Below are 9,573 nucleotides of genomic sequence, written 5' to 3' on the forward strand. Positions count from 1 at the left end.
AGGACACAGTGAAAAGTTGGCAGCCTGCAACTAGACCCTGATCATGCCTGCACCCTGGTCTGGGACATCCAGCCTCCAGAACTGTGAGGAATAAATGTCTGCTGTTGATAAGCCTTCAGGGTGTGGTACTTTGTCAGCTTGCACTGACTGAGAAAGGTTTGGGGTCAGAAGTCTCAGATTCTCTGATTCCCAGCCCTGGCATTCAATAGCTGTGGGACAAGATTTCCACAGGGCTGCCCCCGGGCTCCTCATCAAAATCAGAATGAGTACAATGGCCCCTGCCAACCTTACAAGGTTGGGGAACAAACATAAAATGAGATCATTGCACAAAAGCATTTTATATGCGTTAGAATATGGGGGGAAGCTTGGGTGAATTGAGAGTATCATCGACATATACACACTACTGAATGTAAAATAGTTAGCTAGTGGGAAGCAGCAGCATAGAACAGGGAGATCAGCTTGGTGCTTTGCGATGACTTAGAGGGGTGGGATACGGAGGATAGGAGGGAGACTCAAGAGGGAGGGGATATGGGGACATATGTATGCATATGGCTGATTCACTTTGGGGTACAACAGAAACTAACACAGTATTGTGAAGCAATTATACTCTAATAAAGATCTATTTTTTTAAAAAAAGCATTTTATAAACTAAACATTATATAAATAATCCATTTGAGTATTACCTTGAAATTTGAAAAATATCTACACGAAAATTTTCTCTGCTTATCACTTGTACCTCCTGCCCTTATTGAAAAATATTTTCATGAGCTGTTTGCTTCAGAGTTTAAAAGATAGAGGCAGGGAGAATAATTATTCAACCATAATTGATGTCAAGCAAAGTCAGAGAATCTCTTAATTTATTGGAGTCTAAATGCCCTTGGTTATGAAACCCAAATGATACAATGCTTGTGAATGTTTTGTAAATTCTAATGCTCAATGCAAATGTATCTACCTATTTATATATTTTTTATTTTATGTTTTTTTAACATCTTTATTGGAGTATAACTGGTTACAATGGTGTGTTAGTTTCTGCTTTATAACAAAGTGAATCAGCTATACATATACATATATCCCCATATCTCCTCCCTCTTGCATCTCCCTCCCTCCCACCCTCCCTATCTCACCCCTCTAGGTGGTTGCGAAGCACCGAGCTGATCTCCCTGCGCTATGTGGCTGCTTCCTACTAGCTATTGGTTTTACATTTGGTAGTGTACAAATGTCCATGCCACTCTCTCATTTTCTCTCAGCTTCCCCTTCCCCCTCCCCTTATTCTCAAGTCCATTTTCTAATAGGTCTGCTTCTTTATTCCCATCCTGCCCCTAGGTTCTTCATGACCATTTTTTTTTTTTTTTTTTAGATTCCATATATATGTGTTAGCATACAGTATTTGTCTTTCTCTTTCTGACTTACTTCACTCTGTATGACAGACTCTAGGTCCATCCACCTCACTACAAATAACTCAATTTCATTTCTTTTTATGGCTGAGTAATATTCCATTGTATATATGTGCCACATCTTCTTTATCCATTCATCTGTTGATGGACACTTAGGTTGCTTCCATGTCCTGGCTATTGTAAATAGAGCTGCAATGAACATTGTGGTACATGACTCTTTTGGAATTATGGTTTCCTCAGGGTATATGCCCAGTAGTGGGATTGCTGGGTCGTATGGTAGTTCTATTTTTAGTTTTCTAAGGAACCTCCATACTGTTCTCCATAGTGGCTGTATCAATTTACATTCCCACCAACAGTGCAAGAGGGTTCCCTTTTCTTCACACTCTCTCCAGCATTTATTGTTTGTAGATTTTTTGATGATGGCCATTCTGACTGGTGTGAGATGATATCTCATTGTAGTTTTGATTTGCATTTCTCTAATGATTAATGATGTTGAGCATTCTTTCATGTGTTTGTTGGCAATCTGTATATCTTCTTTGGAGAAATGTCTATTTAGGTCTTCTGCCTATTTTTGGATTGGGTTATTGTTTTTTTGATATTGAGCTGCATGAACTGCTTGTAAATTTTGGAGATTAACCCTTTTTCAGTTACTTCATTTGCAAATATTTTCTCCCATTCTGAGAGTTGTCTTTTCATCTTGTTTATGGTTTCCTTTGCTGTGCAAAAGATTTTAAGTTTCATTAGGTCCCATTTGTTTATTTTTGTTTTTATATCTATTTCTCTAGGAGGTGGGTCAAAAAGGATCTTGCTGTGATTTATGGCATTGAGTGTTCTGCTTATGTTTTCCTCTAAGAATTTTATCGTGTCTGGCCTTACATTTAGGTCTTTAATCCATTTTGAGTTTATTTTTGTGTAGGGTGTTAGGGAGTGTTCTAAGTTCATTCTTTTACATGTAGCTGTCCAGTTTTCCCAGCACCACTTATGGAAGAGGTTGTCTTTCCTCCATTGTATATTCTTGCCTCCTTTATCAAAAATAAGGTGACCATATGTGCATGGGTTTATCTCTGGGCTCTCTATCCTGTTCCATTGATCTATATTTCTGTTTTTGTGCCAGTACCTTACTGTCTTCATTTCTGTAGCTTTCCAGTATAGTCTGAAGTTGGGGAGTCTGATTCCTCCAGCTCTGTTTTTCTTCCTCAAGATTGCTTTGGCTATTCGGGGTCTTTTGTGTTTCCATACAGATTGTGAAATTTTTTGTTCTAGTTCTGTGAAAAATGCCATTGGTAGTTTGATAGGGATTGCATTGAATCTGTAGATTGCTTTGGGTAGAAAATCATTTTCACAATGTTGATTCTTCCAATCCAAGAACATGGTATATCTCTCAGTCTGTTTGTATCATCTATAATTTCTTTCTTCAGTGTCTTATAGTTTTCTGCATACAGGTCTTTTGTCTCCCTAGGTAGGTTTATTCCTAGGTATTTTATTCTTTTTGTTGCAATGGTAAATGGGAGTGTTTCCTTAATTTCACCTTCAGATTTTTCATCATTGGTGTATAAGAATGCAAGAGATTCCTGTGCATTAATTTTGTATCCTGCTACTTTACCAAATTCATTGATTAGCTCTAGTAGTTTTCTGGTAGCAGCTTTAGGATTCTCTATGTGTAGTATCATGTCATCTGCAAACAGTGACAGCTTTACTTCTTCTTTTCTGATTTGGATTCCTTTTATTTCTTTTTCTTCTCTGATTGCTGTGGCTAAAACTTCCAAAACAATGTTGAAAATAGTGGTGAGAGTGAGCAACCTTGTCTCCTTCCTGATCTTAGTGGAAAGTGTTTCTGTTTTTCACCATTGAGGACAATGTTGGCTGTGGGTTTATCATATACGGCCTTTATTATGTTGAGGAAAGTTCCCTCTATGCCTACTTTCTGGAGGGTTTTTATCATAAATGGGTGTAGAATTTTGTCAAAAGCTTTCTCTGCATCTATTGAGATGATCATATGGTTTTTATTCTTCAGTTTGTTAATATGGTGTATCACATTGATTTGCATATATTGAAGAATCCTTGCATTCCTGGGATAAACCCCACTTGATCATGGTGTATGATCCTTTTAATGTGCTGTTGGATTCTGTTTACCAGTATTTTGTTGAGGTTTTTTGCATCTATGTTCATCAGTGGTATTGGCCTGTAGTTTTTTTTCTTTGTGACGTGTTTGTCTGGTTTTGGTATCAGAGTGATGGTGGCCTCATAGAATGAGTTTGGGAGTGTTCCCCCCTCTGCTATATTTTGGAAGAGTTTGAGAAGGATAGGTGTTAGTTCTTCTCTAAATGTTTGATACAATTTGCCTGTGAAACCATCTGGTCCTTGGCTTTTTTTTGTTGGAATATTTTTAATCACAGTTTGAATTTCACTGCTTGTGATTGGTCTGTTTTTATTTTCTATTTCTTCCTGGTTCAGTCTCAGAAGGTTGTGCTTTTCTAAGAATTTGTCCATTTCTTCCAGGTTGTCCATTTTATTGGCTTATAGTTGCTTGTAGTAATCTCTCATGATCCTTCATATTTCTGCAGTGTCAATTGTTACTTCTCCTTTTTCATTTCTAATTCAATTGATTTGTGTATTCTCCCTTTTTTTTATTGATGAGTCTGGCTAATGGTTTATCAATTTTGTTTATCTTCTCAAAGATCCAGCTTCTAGTTTTATTGATCTTTACTATTGTTTCCTTCATTTCTTTTTCATTTATTTCTGATCTGATCTTTATGATTTCCTTCCTTCTGCTAACATTGGGGTTTTTTTTTGTTCTCTTTCTCTAATTGCTTCAGGTGTAAGGTTAGGTTGTTTATTTGAGATGTTTCTTGTTTCTTAACGTAGGATTGTATTGCTATAAACTTCTCTCTCAGAACTGCTTTTGCTGCATCCCATAGGTTTTGAGTCATTGTGTTTTCATTGTCATTTGTTTCTGGGTTCTTTTTGATTTCCTCTTTGAGTTCTTCAGTGATCTTTTTATTAAGTAGTGTGTTGTTTAGCCCCCATGTGTTTTTATTTTTTACAGATTTTTTCCAGTAATTGATATCTAGTCTCATAGTGTTATGGTCGGAAAAGATACTTGATATGATTTCAATTTTCTTAAATTTACCAAGGCTTGATTTGTGACCCAAGATATGATCTATTCTGGAGAATGTTCCATGAGCACTTGAGAGGAAAGTGCTGTTGTTTTTTGATAGAATGTCCAATAAATATCAATTAAGTCCATCTTGTTTAATGTATCATTTAAAGCTTGTGTTTCCTTATTTATTTTCATTTTGGATGATCTGTCCATTGGTGAAAGTGGGGTGTTAAAGTCCCCTACTATGATTGTGTTACTGTTGATTTCCCCTTTTATGACTGTTAGTATTTGCCTTATGTATTCAGGTGCTCCTATTTTGGGTGCATAAGTATTTACAATTGTTACATCTTCTTCTTGGATTCATCGCTTGATCATTATGTAGTGTCCTTCTTTGTCTCCTGTAATAGTCTTTATTTTAATTTCTATTTTGTCTGATATGAGAATTGCTATTCCAGCTTTCTTTTGATTTCATTTGCATGGAATATCTTTTTCCATCCCCTCACTTTCAGTCTGTATGTGTCCCTAGTTCTGAAGAGGGTCTCTTGTAGACAGCATATATACTGTCTGTTTTGTATCCATTCAGCCAGGCTATGTCTTTTGGTTGGAGCATTTAATCCATTTACATTTAAGGTAATTATCAATGTGTATGTTCCTATTACCATTTTTTAATTGTTTTGTGTTCGTTATTGTAGGTATTTTCCTTCTCTTCTGTTTCCCGCCTAGAGAAGTTCCTTTAGCATTTGTTGTAATGCTGGTTTGGTGGTGCTGAATTCTCTTAGCTTTTGCTTGTCTGTAAAGGTTTTAATTTCTCTGTCAAATCTGAATGAGATCCTTGTTGGGTAGATTAATCTTATTTGTAGGTTTTTCCCTTTTATCACTTTAAATATGTCCTGCCACTCCCTTCTGGCTTGCAGAGTTTCTGCTGAAAGATCAGCTGTTAACCTTATGGGGATTCCCTTGTATGTTATTTGTTGTTTTTCCCTTGCTGCTTTTAATATTTTTTCTTTGTATTTATTTTTTGATAGTTTGATTAATATGTGTCTTGGTGTGTTTCTCCTTGGATTTATCCTGTATGGGACTCTCTGTGTTTCCTGGACTTGATTAACTATTTCCTTTCCCATATTAGGGAAGTTTGCAACTATAATCTCTTCAAATATTTTCTCAGTCCCTTTCTTTTTTTCTTTTTCTTCTGGGACCCCTTTAATTCGAATGTTGGTGCATTTAATATTGTCCCAGAGGTCTCTGAGACTGTCGTCAATTCTTTTCAATTTTTTTTTCTTTATTCTGCTCTGCAGTAGTTATTTCCACTATTTTATCTTCCAGGTCACTTATGCGTTCTCTGCCTCAGTTATTCTGCTATTGATTCCTTCTAGAGAATTTTTAATTTCATTTATTGTGTTGTTCATCATTGTTTGTTTGCTCTTTATTTCTTCTAGGTCCCTGTTAAATATTTGTTGTATTTTCTCCATTCTATTTCCAAGATTTTGGATCATCTTTACTATCATTATTCTGAATTCTTTTTCAGGTAGACTGCTTATTTCCTCTTCATTTGTTTGGTCTGTGGGTATTTATCTTTCTCCTTCATCTGCTGTGTGTTTCTCTGTCCTCTCATTTTGGTTAAGTTACTGTGTTTGGGGTCTCCTTTTCGTTGGCTGCAAGTTCGTAGTTCCCTTTGTTTTTGGTGTCTGCGCTCAGTGGCTAAGGTTGGTTCAGTGTGTTGTGTAGGCTTCCTCGTGGAGGGGACTAGTGCCTGTGTTCTGGTCAATGAGGCTGGATGTGCAGGTCCACGTCTGGTGGTGTGTTTTGTTGGTGTCTGTGACCTTATTATGATTTTAGACAGCCTCTCTGCTAATGGGTAGGGTTGTGTTCCTGCCTTGCTAGTTGTTTGGCATAGGGTGACCAGCACTGTAGCTTGCTGGTCGTTGATTGGAGCTGGGTCCTGGCATTGAGATGGAGATCTCTGGGAGATTTTTGCCATTTGATATTAGGTGGAGCTGGGAGGTCTCTTGTGGACCAATGTCCTGAACTCGGCTCTCCCACCTCAGATGTACAGGCCTGATGCCCAGCCGGAGCACCAAGACCCTGTCATCCACACGGCTCAGAATAAAAGGGAGAAAAAAATATATATTAATTAATTAATTAATTAAATAAAGTTATTAAAATAAATAATTATTAAAAATAAATTTTATAAAAATATTAAAATAAAAAAGAAAGAAGGAAGGAAAGAAGAGAGCAACCAAACCAAAAAACAAATCCATCAATGACAGCAAGCACTAAAAACTATACAAAAAGAAAAAAAAAAAAGGGCAGACAGAACCCTAGGACAAATGGTAAAAGCAAAGCTATACAGACAAAATCACACACGGAGCATACACATACACACTCACAAAAAGAGATAAAGGAAATATATATATATATATGTCGTTGCTACCAAAGTCCACCACCTCAATTTGGGATGATTTGTTGTCTATTCAGGCATTCCAGAAATGCAGGCTACATCAAGTTGGTTGTGGAGATTTAATCCCCTGCTCCTGAGGCTGCTGAGAGAGATTTCCCTTTCTTTTCTTTGTTCGCACAGCTCCTGGGGTTCAGCTTTGGATGTGGCCCCACCTCTGCATGTAGGTCGCCTGAGGGCATCTGTTACCCCCCATAGAGGACGGGGTTAAAGGAGCAGCTGCTTCGGGGGCTCTGGCTCACTCAGGCCGGGGGGAGGGAGGGGTACGGATGCGGGACGAGCCTGCGGCGGCAGAGGCCAGTGTAATGTTGCAGCAGCCTGAGGCGTGCCGTGCGTTCTCCCGGGGAAGTTGTCCCTGGATCACGGGACCCTGGCGGTGGCGGGCTGCACCGGCTCCCGGGAGGGGAGGTGTGGAGAGTGACCTGTGCTCGCACACAGGCTTCTTGGTGGCGACAGCAGCAGCCTTAGCGTCTCATGCCCGTCTCTGGGGTCTGGGCTGATCGCCGCGGCTCGCGCCCGTCTCTGGGGTCCGCGCTGATGGCCGCAGCTCGCGCCCATCTCTGGGGCTTGTTTAGGCGGTGCTCTGAATCCCCTCTCCTCGCGCACCAGGAAACAAAGAGGCAAGAAAAAGTCTCTTGCCTCTTCGGCAGCTGCAGACTTTTTCCCGGACTCTCTCCCGGCTAGCCGTGGCGCACTAGCCCCTTCAGGCTGTGTTCACGCGCCAACCCCAGTCCTCTCCCTGGGATCCGACCACAGCCCGAGCCTCAGCTCCCAACCCCCGCCCGCCCCGGCGGGTGATCAGACAAGCCTCTCGGGCTGGTGAGTGCTGGTCGGCACTGATCCTCTGTGCAGGAATCTCTCCGCTTTGCCCTCCGCACTCCTGTGGCTGCGCTCTCCTCCGTGGCTCCGAAGCTTCCCCCTCTGCCACCCGCAGTCTCCGCCCGCGAAGGGACTTCCTAGTGTGTGGACACCTTTCCTCCTTCACGGCTCCCTCCCACTGGTGCAGGTCCCATCCCTATTCTTTTGTCTCTGTTTTTTCTTTTTTCTTTTGCCCTACCCAAGTACGTGGGGAGTTTCTTGCCTTTTGGGAAGTCTGAGGTCTTCTGCCAGCGTTCAGTAGGTGTTCTACAGGAGTTGTTCCACATGTAGATGTATTTCTGATGTATTTGTGGGGAGGAAGGTGATCTCCACATCTTACTCTTCCGCCATCTTGAAGTTCCTCTCAATGTATATTTTAATTCCTCTCTTACTTGCTAGAGCCTGTTTTTCTAATCTTTTTACCCCTGATATATTTTTGCTCTAGTAAGTTTAAAAAGTTAAAATTCATTATTCCTGGATTCAGACACCTCCCTTATTCCTGGATTCAGACACCTCCCTGGGAATTCTGATCATCTATAGATATAGATATAGCTATATCAGATATATTTATTTCCTGCTGATTCCAAAGCAGCTCAGTTAGTTTACGCCTACCCTACCCATTTATCTTATGAGTTTGCATCTCACTGTCCTGTCACCTTTTGCATGAACTTGGTCTTGGAAGCATCAAGGCCCATCTAAGCCAAAAACAATATCCAATTTTACATCCTTTAAAGTAATGCCTTGTGATTCAAAATAAACTTCAAGATTCTCCTTGCTGAGAAAGCTCATTTCAAAGCTCCTGGAAGAGTGATGAGGATGCGATTCATTAATGTTTGTAACTCTTAATATTTAGAGATTTCTGTTGTTAAAAAGTGCTTTCTCATATATAAATGACCTCATTTGAGCTTCATTTATACAAAGAAGAAAGTAATACCAACAACGATGTATTTTTACACGTGTCATATCATCCCTTATATAAGGAGAAAACCACCAATGTTTGAAATACGTCAAGTTCAGTATTGATTGGCTAGTAAGCAGGACAGATAGGACTGCATCCATTTCTGTCAAATCATAATCTCTTGCTTTAAAGATTTTCTCTTGTCTTTGGTTTTCTGCAGTTGAACATGATATGCTTAGATACATTCGTTTGTTTGTTTTTTCATTTTTTATTGAGGTAGAATTGATATGCAGCATTATATTAGTTTTAGGTTACAACATAATGGTTCAATATTTGTATATGTGGCAAAAGCATCATCACAGTAAGTCTAGTTAACATTCATCACCACACACAGTTACAAACTTATTTCTTTCTTGTGATGAGAACTTTTAAAATTTACTCTCTTCAAGACTTTCCAACATTCAGTATGGTGTTATTAACTGTAGTCACAAAAATATTTGGAACGCTCCATGAGTTGGTGCATCGTCCTTGCACAGTGGCCTTGCTCATCTCTGTATCGTTCCCACGGTAGTATACATGCTGTCGAAGCAAGCGGTGTTTGTTACTTATTCTATTTTGTGTTCTCTGAGCTTCCTGAATCTGTGGTTTTGTACCTTTCATTACTGTGGGAAAGTTCTTGGCCATTGGTACCTCACCTGTTTCTTCTGTTCTGCTGTCTCTCTCTTCTCCTTCCAGTATTCTAATTACACCTATATTATACCTTTTGAAATTGTCTCACAGTCCTTGAATACTCTGTTCTGTTCGTTTTTGTCCCTCTTACTCTTTGCTTTTCAGTTTGGAAAGATTTTATTGACTTATCTTCAGCTTG

The 9,573-nt window shown here is 39.5% G+C and overlaps 1 pseudogene; it reads right to left on the reverse strand.

Moving 5' to 3' along the window:
- Positions 1 to 9,196: 9,196 nt before the first annotated feature.
- LOC137766843 (U6 spliceosomal RNA) lies at positions 9,197 to 9,296 on the reverse strand (annotated as a pseudogene).
- Positions 9,297 to 9,573: the final 277 nt, after the last annotated feature.

The sequence above is a fragment of the Eschrichtius robustus genome, chromosome 6 (genome assembly GCF_028021215.1).
Source record: "Eschrichtius robustus isolate mEscRob2 chromosome 6, mEscRob2.pri, whole genome shotgun sequence".
NCBI lineage: Eukaryota > Metazoa > Chordata > Mammalia > Artiodactyla > Eschrichtiidae > Eschrichtius > Eschrichtius robustus.